Here is a 23895-nt window from a genome sequence, read left to right on the forward strand (position 1 = left end):
ATAAAATTATTTTTATATTTGGTGATGAAAAAATATATTTAATATTATGTAAAAAAAGAGCATTATATTGAAGGATAGTTTTGAAAAGTAATTGTTAAAAGTCAATTAGATGTTTAATTAACCTACTATAATAAACATATTTTAATTACCTATTAAAAGCAAAATGATGTAATGAAAATAATGACCGGCCGATAACCAGTTTTGAATAAATACTCTTTGAATTATTAGCGTGCAAAGTTTAGGCGATGAAGCAATTGCGGTTGAGTGGTGCATGGAGATATAACGATCCACCACCACCACCCCAGCCTATACGTTTAAATGCTAATAGCTTAAGAAGTACTTAACATTACATCATTCTGCTTTTGATAGGTGAACCTAATACGTAGGTGGCTTTGAACATTTATCCCTTAATATTAACCTCTTAAATACTAATATTGTTTGAATACTAAATATAATTTTTGATCATCAAATAGAATAAGGATTATATTTGAAACTTTTTTAGCTAAAACAGTTATTTTATAGAAATAATGACTGGAACATAACATTTTAATAACCCTGCATATTACATTGATAGCTTAAGAACATAATATTTCTATACGATTTTCTTTTCATTGGTAATGCCTATTTTCACATCATTTCAACGAAACTCTACTCGCCACAACTTCTTTCATTCCTCCATTTTTAAGTTGATTCTCTGAAATGTTTGGCGCTTTATCGATAGTGAAAACGGGCAGTTTGAAAACAAAATGTAAACCGTTTCTCTACCCCATAATGCTACTACTAAAACCACAAAAACTTTGATCAGTTTTCACTCTCTATTCTCAAACTTTAAATGTTATCTATAAAGAACTCATTACATATGTTCCCTTCTAAGACAATTTACTACTAGATGGTAGGTTAAGTTAGGTAAGGCAATGAAATTTTATTTTTTTAGTAAAATATTCTTTTGTCATGTGGACAATTTTCGGATGTATCCATGTCTTTAGTTTTATGCTGAAATTTCTGACTAATCACACAGTCCGTCTTCAAAGCGACAGTCACCGTTACACTGTCGCAGCTATACTGCAGCTAATAACTGTAGCATCGCTTGTTCTCTGCCGGCGGGTTAGGCATTATTTAGATAATTTTTTATCTAAATAATTAATCACATCGTTTTTTTATTCAAATAAATCATCTAAGATTTGGTCGAATAAAAAATGCCCAGCTCTACCTACCGGTATTATATGACTTCAAGTGGTGTCGTAATGGGTCAAGTAGTATTTTTTTTGTGTTCTCCTTTTTACTGTTTATGGCTGTTGTGCTCTCGGCATTCTTTGCGTTTTGCTTTTTCCTTTCTACATTTGCAATTGTTATTTATTTCGTCAAAAGTTGTTTTTATTGATTGGCATTGATGGGTTGGTTTGTGTTTTGTTTGTTGCTTTTTTTTCCAATAATATTATAAGTTTTGCCGATAGCGCTAGTACCGTATAAATACAATTTTTACCTAGAAAACTGGTTAAAAATAATATACTTGCGGCTATATCTTCATTGAAAAAAAGTTGCATCGTCACGTTGTTTTAGGATTGGAGATTTATATATTCTTACAAAAAAAAAGATTTATTTTTAAAAACAGCAACCTATATATATATATTACACTCATGAATAATTTAAGAGCTCCGCGTATAAGTACACTGTTTCAAATTCGTCAAAGAACTTTTACCTTATACCTGTATAACATAAAATAAACAGTTGCAAACGTCGCATAAGCAGTTTCGTTTATCGTTACTTCCTTCGTGGGGGTTAGAAAAAAAAAACAAAGAAAAATTTGCTTCCTCGCTACTTAGAAATCTATTGGTCCGTATTCTTTCGTTGGTTAAACATTAGACTTTATTGGTTATCTAAACGGGTTTTTATATCAGACGATCGCCTGTACTAGAACCGCACCGTCGTTTTTAATTGCGCGACAATGAATAATGTATGTGGGCAAAGTTTGATAACAAAGTTGTACTGAATAGAGCGCAGCTACAAATGTTCAGTCGGTTTTCTTTTGTCGAAAAGTATATAAACTTAGGCGGCGGCGATGTTTCCGGAAATAAACTTTCGCATCCGATCTAACAAGTTAGGGTCAGAAGTCGTAACAATATACACATCGACAAAAATGCTACTACATTAGACCGTCTACTGACAAGTGAAGTCGAGTTTTCCAAACAAACACTTTGGAAACGTCGGAAACCAATTACATAAACTTAATGATTGTCAACCATGATATGTCGGCAGCAATGGCATATGAGTACAGAGTAAGTATGACTCGGAGTCAATTTTCGCGGAACGAACCAGAATCTCCTTCACCCTTTTTTGAATAATTGTCTAGCAGAGACTACACCATATCCTTCAGATTATATTTCCTAGTGGGATATGTATCAGAATTGTTCATCACAAATGTATTAGGTTACCATGCTCATAACTGTCATACTATTAAATTAGCTCACCAAGCGTTACAGATTCCCTACTTCGTTTTAACACTCCTTATTACAAACTTTAACTTTTAGGTTGGTACTCCGTTTTAAAACTTTTACTTACCCTCAAGCAATTTGTCATTCAATGCTTTATTTTCACTCTATCACTTGTATACTCTTAAATGATAAATTATACATAAACCTAACAAGATACATTTTGTACAGGGCTTATGCATGCAAATTTATATTATTAAAAATGTATTTTAAATTACATTTTTTACTTAAATTCGGCACTTTACCTAATCATAAATATGTTTAAGTAAAAATAAATGGTAAATAAGTGATTTTATTCAGTTTTGCAGGAAAGCAAATAAAAAATGATTATAATTTTAATGTGTTCATTTCGGCGATGTTCGCTAGTTTTAAAAAAATTGTCACTTGTACCTTTTTAAATAATAGTTGTTAACAAATATATATTTGTAGGTATGTGGTTGTACTTTAATTTTTTTTTTTAAAGATTTTTACATTTTTAGCACTATAACTTAGACGATCTATCTAAGTTTAAATTATAATTCAAATATTTTCTTTCACGCTAAGAAAAATATAATGTCTATATTAATTATATGGTTAGTTCTATATTCAGCATTAAAAATCCTTTTCAAACAAATTTTTTTTAAAGTAACTAACACGTTAACACCCCGGGTTCAGGTTAATTGAGAAAAAATCTATATAATGAAATATGTCGTACAATTGTTTATACATACATGTTATGTATATATTGTATTTTTTTTTAATATTTATATTTAGAAATATATTACAAAACAAATCTTTAACTGAAACATTTTTGTTATTGAGTTGGTTATCTGCCTAGTCTCTCCACCCTCCTTCACGAAAACTCTTTTAGGTAAACCCCTGAGTCAACACACTTTGGCAGCCAATCATAATACGTATTTATATTAAAACTAGTTTTCTAACAATACTAAGGCGTTAAGGGTGGAGAGGGGACACATTCGTTTGTGGGAGATTAGGCCGTCTTGTCCTCCTCTTATCGGAGTACTCGTGCCTTTAGAGATATTAGTACCTATGTATTATTATCATTGTAAGTAGATTATGTAAGTAGAACTGTGGTGAGCCAAAACAGGTGACCCAGTTATAGCTTAATATTATAACGCGGACATTTTAAGCGACAAAACTCCTACAAAACAGCCTAAACGTATAAAGCTGGTGGCAACAAAATGGTTGCTAACGAGCTTGTATTCCGTCATCCGACTTTGTGTCTTTCACCCTATCTATCAGCCTGCCTTCCTGCCTTGTGTATTTCGCGCCTACTTCGTTGAGTCGGTCGGATAAATTGCGCTTAGTTTAAACAATCCGAACTTAGGCACACCGTGTTCAAACAAAAGTTTTCCAGCTTTTCAGGTATTCAAAAAAATGCGAAAATTGAGACATGAACGACCGAGTGTGCTGTCTAAGTTAAATACGAAAACATTTGTTTCTTTTTTTCAAGATTACATTACTATATAATTTTTAATTTTACAAATGTAAGTATAAGATACTCAACTTCATAACACGAAGCGGTAGTTATAAACTAAACAAAATTTTGGGTTTATCGTTATGCTGTACACAATACTGAAACTTCATTATTATTTTTTTTTTTTTTTTATATCAAAGTACAAACAAAAATAAAAACCAAAATAATTTACTGTGATGTCAAATATAGATACAAAAAAATTAGTTACATTTTTAATTACTATAAAACTAAAAAAAAAAATATCTCTATCGCACTTTTCTTTCTAAAATATTGCCCTATACGTTATAGTGTTACATATATTTTAAGTAAATTCTAAGTAGTAAGTTCATGTATTCTAATTAAAATAACGAACAAAATATTAAAACGAAATAATGTCACCGTCTATGTTACCTAATAAAATATTTAGCATATTTTATAAGTGATCTGACTTGATGTCTTTTGACACTCGAGTAACATAATACTGTTATAGTATTATTAAACGTGGGTTGCCAAATAATAAAATATTCAATCAGTTAAGTCGAAGTCGTCACAAAAATGTTTTTATAATATAGTCTACAATACCAAAATAGGTAAGAAGTAATTTCCTTTATGATATTATTTCACATTCCATAAAAAAAACCCTGGGCCAAAATCGTACTTAATTTTAATAAAATAAGTATCTATTAATATTTTGTCGAAAGAAGTTAATTGCTTTCAGTATGGTACGAGGTATTAGGTATCTTTTCGATAATCATAATATAATTACTATTGTCTAGCAGTATTATAACATGTTACAATTGTAGAAAATATATTAAATTAGGTACACGGTTAATTACTAAAAAGCAGTGAATGCTGCTATATCACACAATAATATAATTAAAATAATAATATAATATAATTCTAAATAACCATACACAAATTGTACCTTCAAAAAGGATATGATTTAATTTTTATAAAATTCGACCTAAAGCTATAGAGTATAGACGGTAAATACACCCAATCGCATAGGCTACATTCTATAATATCTTATTAGACTTATCGTTGTATATAATATGATATAATCGAGTTATTTTTTGTAGGGGGCTTAAAACGAAAAATAATTATCTAATAAAAAGGTTATAAGGCCTTAAGCCCTTTAGCTATTTCCTCGCCGATTGGTTAAGCCGACGAGGGATACGAACATCATATTAAATGATTATATCTGCTTATTGTTGGCGTTTTCGCTATGCGTTTGAACATCCGACTGAGAGCAATATGGCTTTTTGAAGGGGAAAATACATTGACATCGAACTTAATGCGGTGTGAAAAAAACCTCCCAGTTGTCTGCATAATATATTTCCATACATCAGATACGCCTGTTAATAATAACGCTCCTGACGTGAAAGCGGCGGAAGAGGTTTTTTTTTGCTTCGAAAAGTGTCAATAAAAATTCATCGAAAGTATAAACATTTATTATATTCTATCAAAGCGTCTTCCCTCTCATCATGGTCATCACTAAACAAAGACTCTTATCGTTAAGATTTACGAACCATCACTGCATATTAATACAGTCCCTACTTCTTCACCCCTCCTCATCATACCCTCGATACCGTGTTAAATAATAAATAAATTATATATAAATTATGATACCATGCACACTACCTACATAGTTAGTGTTTTAAATAGGTAGTGTAGTATAAGCAGTTTAAACACTTTCTATAGCTTCGATTCTGAGATTTAAAATGTGTTTTGTTTTAACATGTATAGCCCAACTAGATGATGTTAAAACGATAATAACTTTTTAAACACTACAATATAGTGACTTGTCCATTTGTTCGTGATACACACAACTCATGAAACATTTATAGTTTAGGATTTGTGCCAATATCAGAAAAAATAGGAGAGAACCTAATGGATGGATTAGATGCTGAATGAAACAAAAACGTTCTATTAAAAATGTATTATCAGACCATTCTTTAATAGTTTATCTTAGTAACAAATCTAACCCGCAAGGGAAGGCGTGCAAGACATCTATGAGTGTTTGCTGTTGAGAATACAAAAGTGCCAGGAGCTCATTTCGAGCAATAGTAGGCAACATTATAGAGAAACATCTTGAGAATAGAGGAATGGAGGAAGTTGTAACTAGTAGAGTTAGATTAGCAGGTCAATTAGAGATATGTAGCAGACTTTGTAGAGAATTTACAATTTGTGTTCAAATACACTTTGTACTGGATTTGCTAAATACAGAGTACATAGAACTCCATTAATATGCTTACTTATTTTTTTAATTTCTAATATACAAGTATTTTTCATACTCATTTAATTATAGAAAATACTCAGCTGAGCTACTACTTATACACAGGAGTGACGTGTTTATCATATTCAACATTTCCTTCTCGAAGTTAAAGGCTTAAAAATAAAACAAGAAGATCGAAAATCACATTTTTTTAATTTTAGTCTGGAAAATCGCATAAAAGCACAATTTAAGAATTTAACGGTTATTGCTTTGGCCTTTTGTAAGTATTCTCTGATCAAATATTTTATTGTTTTTTCACCATCTTTACAGATTTGCATCGAAGCGATTTTATTGCTTTTAGACGACATTTTACACTACTGCTTAAAACCCGATAACCGTTTTTTTTCTTTATAATAACATTTCCAAACGCGAGAGTGTTACACAAAACAATTACTCTGGAGAAGGTTCAATTATTAAGCGAAAAGGCTTGGCGTTGAAATTCGGTCAACCCGTTTTCCAATATAAATTATTATCAGACGCGAGACGGAGACTAGACTGCCATTAATTTAGTGCACACGCACACCAAACAATGATGTACAAGAGTAATAATTTATGGTGCGCTTTTTAACCACCGCTTTGCTGATAATAATTTATAAATATCCGCCGAGGAATTAATAAATAATTACACTTTATTTTGATGCCTCTTTTTTTTTTTAATTTTTATACCGAGCAAACCGTTTTGTTTCCATACTGGGTCGATAAGGCCGTAAGGGTTTTTTATTTTAGACGTTTTCTTTTTATATCTGCGCAATTCAATTTACTTCACCCTCGTTAATAGCGAGTGTTTATTTTAGTTTTTGCAAAAACCAAATTTAATGTTTACCACTAACTACGCACATTCCTTAAAATTCAATAATCCCAACTGTTTAATCGTCAATGTATTTATTCAAATTAGAATATAAATATATAATTTGAAATTGTATGTAATTTGTAATAATATTTTATTATGTAGCGGTATATCGAAGTATTCATCAATTATCGATTCAATGGGAGATAAGCCGTAGCCTATATTATATTTACGTATTTTGGCAACATAATAGCCAATAATACTTTGAAAAGGTAGTGCCGAAACTCCGAGGTCCAGATTAGCGTTCAGGTCCTAATCTGTACTACACCGCAGTTATGGTATTTTATTGATTTTCAGCAATGTAGATAATTTTGTTCATTGTTTATACCTACGCCTAATTAGTAATTTTATAATATAATACACCATGAATTCTATGATTATCTATTGATCATTAAAATCCTTACATTACAGTATTTAGTTGATCAACGGTTAATGGTCGAGATATTTGATTTTTTTTTTTTGTAGGATTTATCGTCTGGTTTTATATAAGTACATATTCTAATGGTCGTTTGCACCAACTATACCTACCGTAGGTATGCTACCATCAGGTAGCAGAGTATGCTCTGCTACCTATTTGGTTTTAAATTTTAATAGAAAATTGTTTATGGTATTTATGATGTATAAATATTTTTTTTCGGCTGATAAAATTCAGTTAGGCCAAAAAACATATATATAAAAAACCGTCAAATGACAAAACCAGATTTAAATTTTACTCAATAAACTCTATAACAAAAATGAACAAATCTTACTTCTACTTTTCTCTTTTTTTGAGTTCTATTGGATAAATATTATTTTTATTACGTAATAGAAATGGATAGATCCTCTTTTCTAAATAGACCTTTAAATGGCCCTAAAAATGAGCTGTTCTAACTAAAAAAAAGTGTGGTTTCGTGTTCTGTGAGTTAGTACCAACATTCTAAACAACTGCAATACGATGTACACTAAATATAGGAAATACGTGTTCAGCTGAACTAAAAAGAAAAAATATTTTTAAATATTTTTTTTATAGATCATCATTGTACGACCAACTCGTTATAATTCATAGACACATATAAAACTAAATGCCATATAAATAATAAAATATTTACAAGACAATTGAAACAGTGTTTTTTTATCTTATCATGTGAGCTCAATAAACATTTTTCAGCCGAGTCTGCAACCACGATAGAACATTTTCATGTCTCGTTGAAGTACCGAATAAATTAAGATTAGTTGTGGAATTATAGTTAAAAAAAAAATATATTACATGGAGTTTCCAGTTACAGCATAATTCAAGGAGATTAAAAAATTATATACAATCAAGTTTCTGGCTAAAATTGTAGTGTTTATTATCTGGCCAAAAGTAACTTAGCATAGAGAATTAAACTATTTTGAATTTATTATTTAGTTCTAATTTGAACGTTGAACGTACAACATATCTCTTATCTCCTATATCTTACCCCTATCACTAACCCCCTATCCCCTACCCCTATATCCCACCCATATCTCATATCAGATAACAGCGTAACACTTTTTTCGTTACGCTTTTTTCGTTACGCCTTTTTCGTTACGCTTTTTTGATAACGCTTTTTTCGGTTATGTGCCAGAGCTAAGACATGAAAATGTCAACAGAGTTATTGTAATAAAAATGTCACGATCATAAATGTATTTTTCTAGTTGATCAATATAAAATGTTAATACAGTGTGACAGAACATCTAAATACAAATAGGTATTAACAATAATGTAAACAAGACTCTGACTGTCGAAATCTTACAGCAACGGTTCATTTTAATGAAATGTATTTTAATAACACATTACTTCTTTTTAAATAAGACATGTTTTGAAAGTACGGAATTTGCTTGCGTTTGGTATTTTTCTTGCATTTTTTAAACATTTTATTACCAAATAGGGACTATATACATATAAATAAATCATGTAGTTTTTCTCCGTTTATGTGACCGTTGGAATTTTGTACAAAAGTACCGGTCAAAATATATCAATATACCCCAACAAATAACAGTAAGTGGGAAATATATCCGCGGAAATTGCTCAGATATTTCAGATAATGACCTCACATAGTATAGGAAACCATCTACACATTGTAATCCACATTCATCATATAACCCCAGAGGAAAAATCATACTGAGGTTTAACCCGATTAGTCCCGATCGACCGATTTCTTCCAGAATGTTGACGGTAAAACAATATAATATAAGCACCAGAAATTAAATGTGACTTTACGACTCCCGTCCAAGTTGCACATTTAATTCTGTACATTTTAGAACAACAAAACTAATAAATAGTTAACTATTTAGTTCTCACGTTGAAGAAACGTAAGAAAACGATGACATTTTTTTCAGTGGAGTATATTGTTAAAATGAAATTTAGTCACTAGTAATATGTACATTTTTAGACTATAATACGAGTATGTTTAAATTCTACAGAATCATAGATTGACGTGCAGTGTTTTATTTTAAATAGGTAAATTAATTTAGCTTTGATGCGATAGCTATAAAAATAATTTTTTTTAGCTTTTAAATAAATTTTAATTTCTCGATTAGCTATAATATAAAAAATTTAATTTAACTTTATATGATTTAAAAAAAAAATTGTTCACCTAATTACGTATAACCCATTGCATAATAAAGATACATCAATATTTCTAATTCATTTTTGTTTGAAGATATTATAAATGTAATTCTTGCTTAAGCTTTTAAAATAATACAATTTTAAGTTAATACATAGAAAATAATATTAAAATGAAATGTGTGTGTTTTAAATTTTTAGTTTACAAAATTATGCTCTTGCGTTATTTGATCTAGTAAGTAATACCCGGGGCCATATTCGCTATAAGTTTTGATAATAAAAATGACACACAAAAAAAGAATTTCAATATTTAAAACTAAATTTAATAATCAAGAATATGTTTGGACTGGTTTTGGTCGATGAAACTTTTCAATCAGTGTCTTCACTGTTTTTGCAAATAATAAACAATATTTCTAATCTAAAAGATGTGTTATGGTTTTCATTAATACATATTTTGATGACTGTAGGAACATGATGTATGTAAATATAAGATACACACTTTCATTATGATTTATGAACACAAAATATGAAAGGTACAACCTGATCTTAACCCGAAGTTTGCCTTATTTATCTAAAACATCTATAGAATAATAAGGAAATTTAAAAACACTTTTGAATAAAACCCTATTCTTGAGTTAGCTAATCTGTAAAGAACTGTTAAATATAATTTTTAAAAAAACAGTGTAACAAAATTGTATTTAAATATTTTGCCAATGTTTATTATTTAAGTTTTATTGCTAGTCTCGTTTGTTTATTTTTTAAAATAGCTGTCAATCGTATCCATGCTCAACAACCTAATGGTCTTGCAATTTTTATTATTATTTATTTAACATATTTGGGCATTGAATAAATATTTCTGTAAAGTTCTAATTTCTGTATAAACCGTCAAAGGTATTATACCACAAAGTCGGTTCTTATAGCTTTTCCGACATCAATCAGGTTTGTTTATCCTTTAAGGACTACACTATTTTGTGTCTAACGGCTCTGGAGCCTATACACTTGTACACTTAACGATTATGGTCATTAGCCGTCCTCGTAAACACTTGACCACATCATTCACACGTTGACATACATCGGTTGGTCTACTCCACCTACTTGGCTCCAAAAAGACTACACAATTTGGACGTATTCCAGTTACACAGTGCTAACTTCTTTTGACTAGATTGAAATTAATTTGAAAAATAAACGTTCAACCGACAACATAATGACATCAACATTAATCAAAATATAATGTACGACGAGACGCTCACCATATTTATTGTAAAGTTTGCTACATAAGTTATTATTATAATAACAATTACATTATAATATAATATATAAGGCAAGTTGACAGTTGTTCAATTTAACTTAATCTCTAAAGTTAACAGATAGGTAATGCGGTTCTCTTATTAGATTGATTGCAGTTAATGACAACAAAATATCAAACTTTTAATTAATTTAATTAATGCTACAAAATATCGGATAGAACAAATATACAAGTCCTCCTTTTTATTATTTTGTTAAAACTTTTATTTCTGACCAAATTAAAATTTCTCTCCTGAATAGAACTTACATTTTTTTAAACTATTGAAGTATTAAAAAAAAATTATTTAATTATCAAGTATTTGAAACGGTCAAATATTGTAAAGTCAAGTAAAAATGTATTCTTTTTTTCTTAATGCCGATTTTTTTTCCTAATTTTTAATGTGTAATATTATGCCCTGGAGTTTAAGCCACTGTGTGCACAACCCATTACATTTATTGAAACTACTGTCAATCACATAACAATAAAAACACTCTTGTAGAAATACTTTATTAGAAACTAACGGCTCTCTAATCGTTTATCTAAATTTTCATGGTTTTCAGCCATATATATATATATATATAGTAAACAGTATACTATATATATATATATATATAGTATACAGTTTACTCTCGGCAAACGTAACTGTACCCTCGGCACTACCCTTTTGCCCGCACAAGGTTATACCCGTCAAGTAAAACTGCCCCAGCAGACATTTAAAAACTCATCATGTCCCGAAGTGACGTTTTTATAAGATGTCGACTTTGACTTTTCGCGCCTTGTATATGAAAATCACTCCAATAACTTGACCTTTTAATATTTGTATATTTTATACTTACATTGCAAATTCCAACAAACGTGAAAAGATTGTTCAACATAATTCATGCGAAATAACGTTTTGTCGGCGATGCTAATTGATGTGAGCATTTTCAAAAGCATGTTAACACTAGATCGCAGATCAGAGTATTATTTTATTTACATTTTTTTTGTCTAGCGTTTGAATTGTTTATTTAATCATATCAGAGTTGGACAATATTTGGAGTAATTTATTTAACGATTATTTAGATAAAAATATTATCCATGTTGACATGTTATAAATTATACCTATTTCAGATACAAAAGAAACAAGAGTTTTGAAACATCGTGATTTATTAAGACACTCTTCGGTAACCGACCTGAAATATTTAATAATATGTAAATTGGTACTACTATGCTGAGACGTTAAAATATGATTTAAAATAGAATGTTTGATCAACAAGTCAAAAACGAATGTGCCAAAATCGAAACATGATATTGCCAATCAATAATTTTTGTCAAGGAAATTAAAATCATGCTTAAACTTAAGATGGATTTTTATTTTGACATTGTCAAACGATTTGTTATTTTTTTTTTTTATAATTACATTATATTACAGATGCTACACTAAAAGTATATTTACATTGTTTTTGCGTCCTATGTTTTTCTGAGCTTCTGAGAATTTTAATTTTAACATGACGTTTTGTTTTTACAGTAAAAAATAAAGATAAAATGAGTTAGTAGTTACTCATTTTTTGAATACTCCTAGTAACATGGGACTTGTTAACAAGACCGCAATGACTAATAAGAACTTCTATGGTAACAATGCCGTTTAAGTTTCAAAGATAGATCTGTGAAATTAACCAAAACATTTCGATCACCCCGTATGTATTCTCCTCAGTCCAGCATAAAGTGATAATAAATTCTTTAAAACTACATTGGAATTCAATGTTTAAAGTTGAGATAAAAAAAAATACCTGGAGTTTTATCACCAGCCAAATCAAAAGATATATCTGACCTTTTTTTAATTAAAAATAATAATAAAGCGTATAAACGCCGTCACTGTGATAGAACAATATAATACTATATAAAAACCGTTCCAAGAGTAACCGATATATTTTTATCCAAAAGTAAAAACAAAATTAAAAAATATATATTATTTGTATTCCATTCATAAGTATAATAGGCCTGTTCGAAAGAAAATATAAAACTATACAATATAATATTATAATTGAACGACGATTGTTCGTTTTATGCTTTATGAATATTATCATATATATTTTTTTTAATCTTGCTGAAATTATTCTGTTTTATTTTTCGTACAAAAAAACTTAATACACCGTCGTACCATCGACTTTCAATACTCATTAAAATGTATAGTTAGGTAGATAAGTGACTAACAAGAAAAATATACAATTACCATACATATCAGTTTTCAAGATTTTTTCATACAATCATTTTTTTTTTAACACATAATTTATTTCAGTACTTATATATACCCATCGCGACGTAGTCACAAAAAGTAAATTTACAAAAAACTACTCATGTTTATAAATTATATTTTGTAGTACGGAAAATTGTATCAGTCTATATTAATGGAAATCCGGTTAGGTTGGCCGAAGTGAAGGCGACCGAAAGAGATAATACATTTTGTATATTATTATTGTATATAAAACATTTTAACAATGTTACGGATAATAATTATTGTTCCATTGCGAAATCCGTTTGCAGTATTTTATGCGCGAGCCCGACACGTTATTAACGCTCCCTGAATAGTGTATGTATAATATACAAAACGTTGAAACGGTTTAGTTTGTAATGTAGGTAAATTCGTTTGTGAAATTCGACCATTAATTGTTTCGCCGACAAAAGTTGTATGGCGGAGTAAAAATTACCAAGCCTTAGTATTTTCTAACAAGTATAAAGATTCAAATTAGATTTTTATTCGTGAAAAGTTCTTAAAAATAATAAAAACGCTCTTTTTAATAATTTAAATGAGTAGTTGCGTTTTAGCAGTTCGCGTCTCAAACAATAAAATACATGTACAAACCACTTTTTTTTTGCCACGAATAAGAAGAAACTTCAGAGGACGCTACCCAGGCCATTTCTAAGGAGTAAAGTATAGGCAATTTTTCGAAAAATCTTAAATTAGAGTTTGAACTATATTATATACTTATTAATACAGTAATGAGGATACTTTATTGATTGCCATTTTTTTCGTCAGACTATCACAGTCACTTCTATAGGATAAATTACAATTTTTTCCCCATCAAAACTGCTTTGCGCGGGACAAGAATGTGAGGGCAGTATTAACAGTAGATTTACCAAATTTTCACAATGTATAGAAAAGAACTTTATCTACGGGGTAGCGATTTTATTTGTTTGATATCTATACTTAAAAATTTTTTATAAGCAAATGAAAATTGAAAAAAAAATAGAATCTTCACGAAGAAATAATTTTAATTGTGATTAAGTTATCAAAAAACTAAAATCGCTACCCCGTAAATAAAGTTCTTCTCTATCCATTGTAAAAATTGTATACGGCTACTGTAAATACCGCCTTCACATTCTTGTCCCCCGCAAAGCCATTTTTTGCGGATAAATTACGGGTGGATAGCGTCCTCTTAATTTAGAAAACTATTAAGAAAGATAGTACAAAAAACACCCTATACAGAATTATAATTTTATTATATTATATTTGATGTTTTTAAATAAAATATTTCAGCAATAACATTTTATAGACTAGATTTTTATTGTAATAATAATATATTTCTAACACAGCTGTTCAAAAAATTATCGTATACATTTTCTAATAATTTAATAAAAAATACATTTTTATAGCATTAAATCTCAGACCAATAAATATTTATAATACATTATATTTTTTAATTTTGTAATAGGTTATTATAAGATTATATGTATAAGACAAAACAATTTGTAAATTTGTCAAGTAAAAAGGATGTTCTGTATGAGATAGGTTAGCGAAAGAACTCAAATAATTATTTATATATTTTATTGAGTTATTAAAAGAGAATGAACAAAAACGACACAATAAAAAAAAATAACTTACTCGTTTCTTAAGTTATAACCATCTCACGTCATATGTTCCCGCTGAATGCCATGGTCCCTGAGAACTTCCATTTTTCTTATTCTGTTAGGGATATTTGCTCAACAAGTAAGCTGATTTAATTTTGTTTGTTATAATAAATGACTGAGGGTACCTATTCGACATCATAGGCGTGGGCAGACTTTCAGAGCAGGTAGTGTTATTGTAAAAACGGACAATAAATATCCACCATAGCGGAATGTAGTCATCACCGAGAGAAAGATAACCGTTCTCCTTTCTTTTTAGCCACGATGCCCATATCATTGGAACTTTTCGAGAATAACAAGTCACTTATTAAAAAAAACAATTAGTAAATCTATTCAACAAAAACAAAAACTATTTAAAAACATTTCATTTAAATGATTTATTTTATTGTCCGCACCACTTAAATAAATTATACCAAGTTATATAACAATTAAAAAAATATTTTATGAACAACTTATGTTGGTCATAAAACTCCTAAGACCAAATAAACTCCAAATACCTAATTATACACTTTGATCGAATTAATAGTCGTTCACTTAATATTTTTTTATTTAAATAAAAATAACTTATTTTTAAATATAATAAAATCAAATTAATATTTATTAACTAAATACAAAAACATTATGCTTTATTCTTGTAATCAAATGATCAAAACCATATTGAAAGAAGTATTTATACCTACATACTGTTATGTAAGTATTAAAATTATTATTTTAACCACAAATAACTGAATTCAAATATATTTCGTGATAAAATTATAATTTCTTTATAATTTTAAGTAATAAATTAATTTGAACTCTTATTAAGTATTTGTTATTTAAATAAAAAATACTCAGGTCTATGGTTGACGGTGATGAACGATGATCCATAATCCATTGTATTTAGGTTAAATCTACCTAAACTATATTATTATGTTGACTTTGGTTTTTTACTTGAAATACACATAAATGTTATTTCAATGCGATTGCGAGTTTACACGTATTCTACTCAAATCAGTGATTGTTATTTGTTAGACCCTTGACATTTTTATATGTTTACGTCAAAATTTTAGGACTCGTTATTATTCGTGAGGCACGTGACCAATACTCGAATGTGTTTTTAATGACACACGCTGCGGTCATTTTGCCACGAATCTAATAAGTATAATTTATTGTTATCATTGATGATATTTTAAATGGAAGGCGGCAGGATGAATGCATACAGGGATCGTGTGATAGACAGCGTAAAAGTTTGTCAAACAAAAGCTGTCTGGCAACACATGTTCTGGTGGGGATATCAAGCCTAGGAGTTTTATTTATATTATAAATATTAAGATTTTTATATATATTTTTTTTTAATTGTCAAAAAAACTGCTAGGTACGTATATTTTCTGTCGGTTAATAAAAACCGTCGAAAATGACGATGATTGAAGGTAAGTAATATATTGTTCGACTACGACGAGTACTTTCACTTAGACACACACACACACAGAGACAAGCACATGTGCACGCCCAAAATGAAAAGAGGACTGGGATAGAGAAGCATCGTCATCGGTGTATGAAAGCAATCCATTTTCTCTGCGCAGAGTTAACCCCCCCCCCCACCCCCATTGGCCTGTCTGTGAAAAGAAGGAGGAGGGGAGAGGTGATCAGCTACGCAAATAAATTCAATCACTCTACACACCCTCCGCATAGATTTCCATTTTACCGAATCGGAGAATTCACTATTTTGAATAATTCATGGTCAATAATTCATTTTTGGATTTCGCCGTAATTGTTTACCTTGTCAAAAAAATATTATTCGTGTGCGTACATACACACATACCCTCAATTGGTATAGTATTAACTATATAATATTTGATCTACACCGTCCGTTAATAATTTTTTCAGGCACACATTATGTTACTTTCAATCGACCGTAGACCAGCCCGTAGGCAGTTTTGTAGAAAATGTTATTAGTAGTAGATGTACAAAATGGCATACTAAACCTACAATGGCCCAGAAAAATTCGCATAGCGATAATTGCACAATAATAATATATGTAATGTGTCGTAGAACAAAGAAAACAGAAAAACTACTAAACGCAAAGAAAGTAAGGAAGTTATAATAATCACACTTCTTATTGTATTATCTAATCACTTTAAGTTTATCATCCAGTGTATATTATTTATCTGTTTGCCTGTATGAATAATTGAACCTTCGGTTGATTGGAAAAAGTGCAATTATTAATTCTACTAAATGTTGTTTTTTTTTCTTTTTTAATTTAAGACTTATTTGTACTATTAAAGTGTTATATTCGTTTTGGACGTCTGAAATTAAACTTATTCTGTACATAACGAGAGCGCTTAAAACTCGGTAGAAAAAGTAATTTGTTAAATAAATACGCATTACGCGTCGACAAACGGCAACAATAACACAGAACACCGGGAGGCCCTTGGAGGAATTAAACCATTAATTTCAGAGGACCTAGTTTAATTTCTTTGGAAATTTCCGAAATTCCTTTTTGTATTATTTTCAGCTTAACTAACCTGTGTGAGCTCGTAATACATCTACCGCCTGTCTGGCGTTAAAGCGGTTAAATCCAATTCCTTCGCTATTCACAATGGATATAGTCAATTTTTAACATACCTGGGATCGAAACCCAAATAATTTTAACAACAAAGCAGTAATATGTTGCCTCTATCTAACCTATTCGACTAAGTTGGAAGCATTATCACGTGATCGAATGATTTTATTACATTAGATACGTATTATATAGGAAGCAAAATCTTAGATGACGAAAGAGTATTGTAGACAAAAGAAGTAGAATGAAATATAATAATAAAAAAATAAATAAATAAAGTAAGAGACGAAGTAGAATAGCTGAAGAAAAAAAGATGTTTCATCACGAGAAGAAAAAACTATCAACAAAAATGTGTTTTGCTTTGATTCGCATCGAAGTTGCGTTTTTTGTTTTAGAAAACCATTATTCATGAAGGTTTTGCTGGTGTAAAATTACACTACCAATAAAATATCCTGAACACTATAGCTAATAAATATACAAATAAAATGGTGGCGGTAAAATATGTTTTTGCAAAAAAATTGCCGGTATCAGCAAGTGAGGTACGACCGTGGTAAAGTAGGCTACCGTTTGGACGGATACACAACCGACGGAGGCCAAAGTCGGTTGTTGGGTCTTCTTTTGTCACACCCTATTGTTTTGGCCGCCAACGCGGCATTTGTTTATTTAGCAACGACAGCAATCATTTATCATCTGTGCCGTATTTTGCAGTCGGGTAATGTGACGGATAAAATGTAACCTCACACCTCCACTTTGTTTGTCCTCGTCTGCTCGTCCCACGATGCTATGTATCGCCACTGTAAACCATTTATATTCTACCAGAGATCAGGCATAGTGATAAAACGTGTTTACCACCCTCCTACCCCAAACCCCCTTCTTTCTACCCCACTGGTCCTCGTGTATAGGGACTACAAAAAAATTCTGACTGACGAAATAAGAATGGCGACTAATCTTTTCTTTTATCGTTTTCCACTCCATGCTCTTTGGCTGCGATTAAAACGATACAAAGTACAAACGCACGAAATTCGTTTGAGCCATGACCTGGTAGTTCAAAAAGTGTTTCCACAACGCGTTTATCGTTATAAGCATTTAAATCATTAATAATAAAAAATGTTTTGCCAACGTTTAAACGAATAACGAAACATTAAAGTGTCAGCGTGCTATAGTATGATTTGCAAGGAGTCAAAAACCTAAGCCGTTTAAATTAATTAATAATGTTGAAAAGCATGGTTTTAAACTGTGGAATGGTGCACAGGCAACTTATTGGGTATTTCCAAAATTGTATTTAATTTTTGCGGACACTAAAAAAAGTATATTTGCTCAATTCTGAATCTCTAATACATTTTTGTACATTTATTATGCAAACCTAAAACCTGTCGTAATTGGTGAATTAAATTGTTTTTATTATTTTTTTTTTTTTTTTGTATAGATATAAATTACCCTTTTTCTAACTATGAAAATTTTATAATTTTATAATTTTAAAAGCAAACAAAGTGAATAGAGATATATTTTTTTAATGATTTCTAACTATCTGTTTTGTATAACTTTTTTTGTTTTTAATGCAAAAAAGACTCTAAATAATAACAAAATGGCGTGTCTGTGTATGTGTGCATGCAAATATACGTCTAATACGATGTTACTGGTCTGTGACATTAAGGGTTGGGTCCAAAGCCATTGCTATTATTTTTGTTAATTTTACATTTGCGTTATTTGACGTATTTTCCCCCCAGAACAAGATGAAAAGCGAAATTAAAACGCTTTTCTCTTCGTCGCGGACCTTTGAAATTGCAAAGGAGTAATTAATTAAGGGGTTAAATTAATAACAAAAGTGCTGTGTGGATTTAAAACAATACTAAGTAATGTTTTTTAAACGCGCGCATTAGCTTTGGTCAACCAGCAGCATTATGTAAACCCAATTATTGTCAACCTATAATAACACAGTTTAGAAAAAAAGTGCAAAAGTAGATATGCTTTGTATACTAAGTAATCTTTGAAAAACAATCGACAGACGAAATGTCCACATCCGCAGAAATAATTTGCAAGGATACAAACGCTAAGTTCTGTATCACCACCTATGTTGTTATGTACATAAATCGCATTGCATCTACTTTAGAACCGTCTACAAGCTCGCCCTTTCCGGACAAACGCAATAACTTTGCATAATATTACAATGTATTACATGCATCCTTCAAATCAGTGTTCAACGTTGAACTAAGCGAGATTGCTTTTATTTAATTTTTTTCGTTTATCACCCATTCGAATAACCAAATTTGTTGTTCGGTCCCAAAATGTTGGTCAATGAAATGTATGCTGTATTTTGTTGGCAACTTAAATTATGGCCAGTCCACTTTACTTTAATGAGACAAAAAAAAAACACAGACACGATTGTGAAGGGAGCGCACCTAACCACTGATATAAACCTAAGTCATATTGTCTTTTTCGATTTTAGTCTAAAGATCGTAGTTTTTTTAATTTATTTGTTTGATTTCTAAATTATTTCGTTAATAAAAATTGACATTGGCCAATAAAGTTCAAATCCAATAAGTGCTAAATTGTGTTTTGTGTATTTTATTTATTTTTCGAAATTATGAAACAACATTTCAAACATTTCATATTTGGCAATTTGTTTGTGTACATATTTTTCTCTTTGACATTTTAATAGAACACTCCATACCCTTTATCCCAAAAATTAACAGTTAGTTAAAATTATAACTCAAATTTAAAGTAGGAATACAACATTTTTTTTTATACATAAGGAATCATTTTACAAAAGAACTCATTTACTACTCATGTTTGCTACTTTTTTAACCTAAGCATTTATTGCTAAGATACTTTTTTTCACCTATTATAAGTCGCTGAACAATTACAACACTTAATATTTAATTAAATAAATAATTGTAATTAATTGAATTCTCTTGTCGGTGTGGTGGTTTAAATGAATTTCAGTATGTTCTGACTTCTGTGGTAATTATGTTATTAAAAACTCGAAGGGCAAAAATGTAAATGTCTATAAGGATTGTTTTAATAATTAAAAAATTATTTATAATCATTTTTTGCCAGAAATGTAATTTTTTAAATATTTATTGCAAAATATTGTTTAAATATTATGTAAATGTTTACAATATTTTAACTAAGTAAATAAAAAAAATTAGTATCGGTGAACGCGTATAGACCAACCATAGTTTTCAGGAAAACCTTTGATGTTTCGAATATTTTAAAATTATCAGAAACAAAAGCTATCACACTTTTTTTTGAAAACTAAAACAATAGAATGCATAATGGCACGCTGTATCCGAAATTTTTCCCTGTAAAGACCGAATTAAATCGGTTGCTATGAGTAGAATTTTAATATTCAACGTGAAACAATGTACATCTGTTGAAATAAATCGTTATCAAAGTCCGTCCGTTATGTTCAACTGTACCGAGTCGTGCATACAGTGTTTTTTTCTTATAAAAATAGGAAAATTAATGGTGTGAAGGACTGTGTGTGTTCGTTGTGATTGATCGTTTGAACAATTTGTTCTTGGCGCCAGTATCCCCAAAAGAGTCTGTGGAAATTTAATGCACAAGGGAACCGGCACATGGTATATGACATTTATACGTACACAATAAAATTCAAACCATTTGCCTAGAGAATGTTATTTATTTTGAAATAGTATTTTCAGTATATTTATAAAGAACAAATATTAGTTTTTACTTACCTGAAAATCACGATTTTTTATTACAAATTAATGATTTTTAATTAACCTATTTACTTTTTAACCTAACAATCTGACGATTTTTATTAAAAAAACGAACAACAAACAAAAAACATTTATCTCTTCGAATGTTTGTAACTATTTGAATCGATCAACCGTAATATAATTACGGATAGAGTTATGTTTAATTACAGTATCTTTACATAATAATGCTTACTACTACACTAAAATTTTTTAGATTAAAATAAGTTTTAAGGATTCGAGTAACAAATACGGTCTACGATTTTTGTTAATTATGAAGGTAAATTACACTGGCTACTGTCTAACATTAATTTTACAGTATACCAAACATCACACACAACTAAATTGGCTTTTTTAATTAAACACAAAGTTAACCCATAGATTGACATTAAATCGTAGGCTTTTTATATTTTGAAAACTTTCCAGTTTCTCTAAAATATATTAAAATGTAAATTTGATTTAGTTATCATTAATTTTTGGTTTCAGACGTTATTCTCAAAACACATTATTTAAAAATACCCCGCATTTCATTATAACATGACAAAATATTTTGTGACACTAAATATCACAAGATAATTAGTACTCCTGTTATAGAGCTAAGTATATTATGGACTGTTTTAACTGTGTTACGATTTTTAAGTCAATACGCAGTACACGTATTGGTTATAATAGTGAGTTGAACCAACGTTCTTACCGTATACACAACCGAAATGCAGTGTTTTTGTGAAAGTGATTTTAACATCTATCCAGTTTTTTTGCAATCCTTATAGTTTGTAATTTTTTAATTTTCATAAAAACATCTCGTTGAGACCTTTTAAAAGGTTTTCTTAAGTCTTTGAACATCATAGAAAAGTTAATTAATTTCGCGCAACATAAAATATACCTGTACATAAGACTAAGATTATTCTTTATCCTTAGAAAACATAATCCTACTCTTCTGAGTATTCAGCATTACCTCTTTACACATTATTTATCACTTAAAACAATCCAGCCTTATTTTTATTAAAATTTACTTGGAAACTCTTTGTTCAACGGCGCACTACAATCCAAAAAAAATGTTGTAAACTGTTTATAACTAAAAACGATATTTAAAAACAATATATAATATTTTTCCATCTTAACGTAAATTTTGTTTTTTTTCTTTTTGTAATTACCTATTATGTAAGTTATATTACATCACAAAATGCATCCCGTAAATAATGTGTGCTTCAAATGTAAGTGTTATTTGAAAATGGCATTTAACAAAACACCACAAATATCTGAAGTTTCACACGCAGTGTGTTTGAACCGCTGTAGTGCAAACCGCTCAGGGAATCGTTCCTTCATGACAAACATAAATATTGCCTTCGCAGCCTCGGCTCAAATACTAAAATACATCTTAGTGAAACAATTGAAAAGAATAAAATGTCTTACCGCCAACAGTTAGTCCCATGTACGGCAAACTATTGTCTCAAATCAAACCAACTGAGTTTTAAATGGAAAATTCAAACACAGAAACATACAAATTATAAGAATTTGCAAAACTTTTGTTCTGGCTTGAAAGCTCATATATTTTTTTTATTCTACTAAGTTTGTTTCCTGTCGACATAAGTATTTATAAGACCGTAATAATTTAAACAAAACAAACTAGGTCATAATATTATACGATCACCACATATGAGATATGAGTATAACTATTTGTTGTTCCTATTTAATATATTATAAACTTGGTAAATTGTTTACAACAGTTCACATTGAGTCAATATATTATGTATATGTATAATTATTAGTTATATTCGAAGTAACTTATTATAATACTTTATACAGCTTTAGCCTCTGCAGACAAAGCTCAGTTTGATTTACCGCACTTATAATAATGAAATAACACTAGCATAAATATGAATATGTTTGTTGTCTGAGTCAGAAGAAAATAATTATTATACATATGATTACAACTTTGCACGCGCCTGTAGGTATTACCATATTTGAAAACATAAAAAAGTAATTATTTAAGTAAATTATAAAATTGTATAATATCCCAAAATATTACTACTATTATACATATAAATGTTTTTGATCTTATTGAATCTTTTAGAATAATCCAGATATATTTAAAATGTTAACAAAACGTTTTTAGCGTTGAAGGCAAGGTTTAAAACCAGTTTTTGGGTAGTGATTTCGTTTTTTTTAAATATATTCACAAAACTGTTAAACCAGAATGTAAATTATATTTATTCTTTACACAAACGTTCTTCATAAAGATAAAAAATGGGTTATATTTTTTAACAATAACCCAAATATCGCCTAAAAAATTATTATGTTTGTTTAATGCTCAAACGTTTAAGAAAAAATATTTATGTGTGAAACATTTTAAAAAACATTTATTACATTTTTTTGTTTTATGCAAAATTATATCAGGTTTTTTGTTTTTAACTATTGGAAAACATTTAAAACGTATTGTCATTTTCCAATTTAAGTATAATACAATAACTGTTGTAAAAATGATTTTTATTTTGAAAAAAAAAGTTTTATCAAACAAACAATGTCATCGGTTTACCGAGGAAAAAAATACTTTTAAGTATATAGCACAAAAAAAAGTACTCAATGAAACCTCTTTATATGACAACAAGTACATCATTAAGCTACATATATACGTATAGTCACATATTTCTCGTTAGTAATTCTGCTCACGTAACACATTAATCTCCTCAGGACTCGCACTTTTCCCTTCAATTCCTCCCGTGATTAATACACAACTCGCGTAATAATAGATCCAATACAAATGTTATGTTTTTAACAATACCAAGTATAATTTTTCTTCTTTTGCCGTTAACCATCTCTATTCATACATTTACTTT

General features: G+C 29.5%; 1 protein-coding gene across 4 annotated transcripts in view; it reads left to right on the forward strand.

Annotated features, from left to right (window-relative positions):
• LOC126840930 (receptor-type tyrosine-protein phosphatase kappa) overlaps positions 1 to 23895 on the forward strand; it is a 79855-nt gene that overhangs the window by 33212 nt on the left and 22748 nt on the right. The window lies entirely within an intron of this gene.

This window comes from Adelges cooleyi, unplaced genomic scaffold (assembly GCF_023614345.1).
Source record: "Adelges cooleyi isolate 19-005CV unplaced genomic scaffold, UGA_ACOO_1.1 ACOO_flye_CR_arks_rails_tigmint_CR_PRNA_376, whole genome shotgun sequence".
Classification (NCBI taxonomy): Eukaryota; Metazoa; Arthropoda; class Insecta; order Hemiptera; family Adelgidae; genus Adelges; species Adelges cooleyi.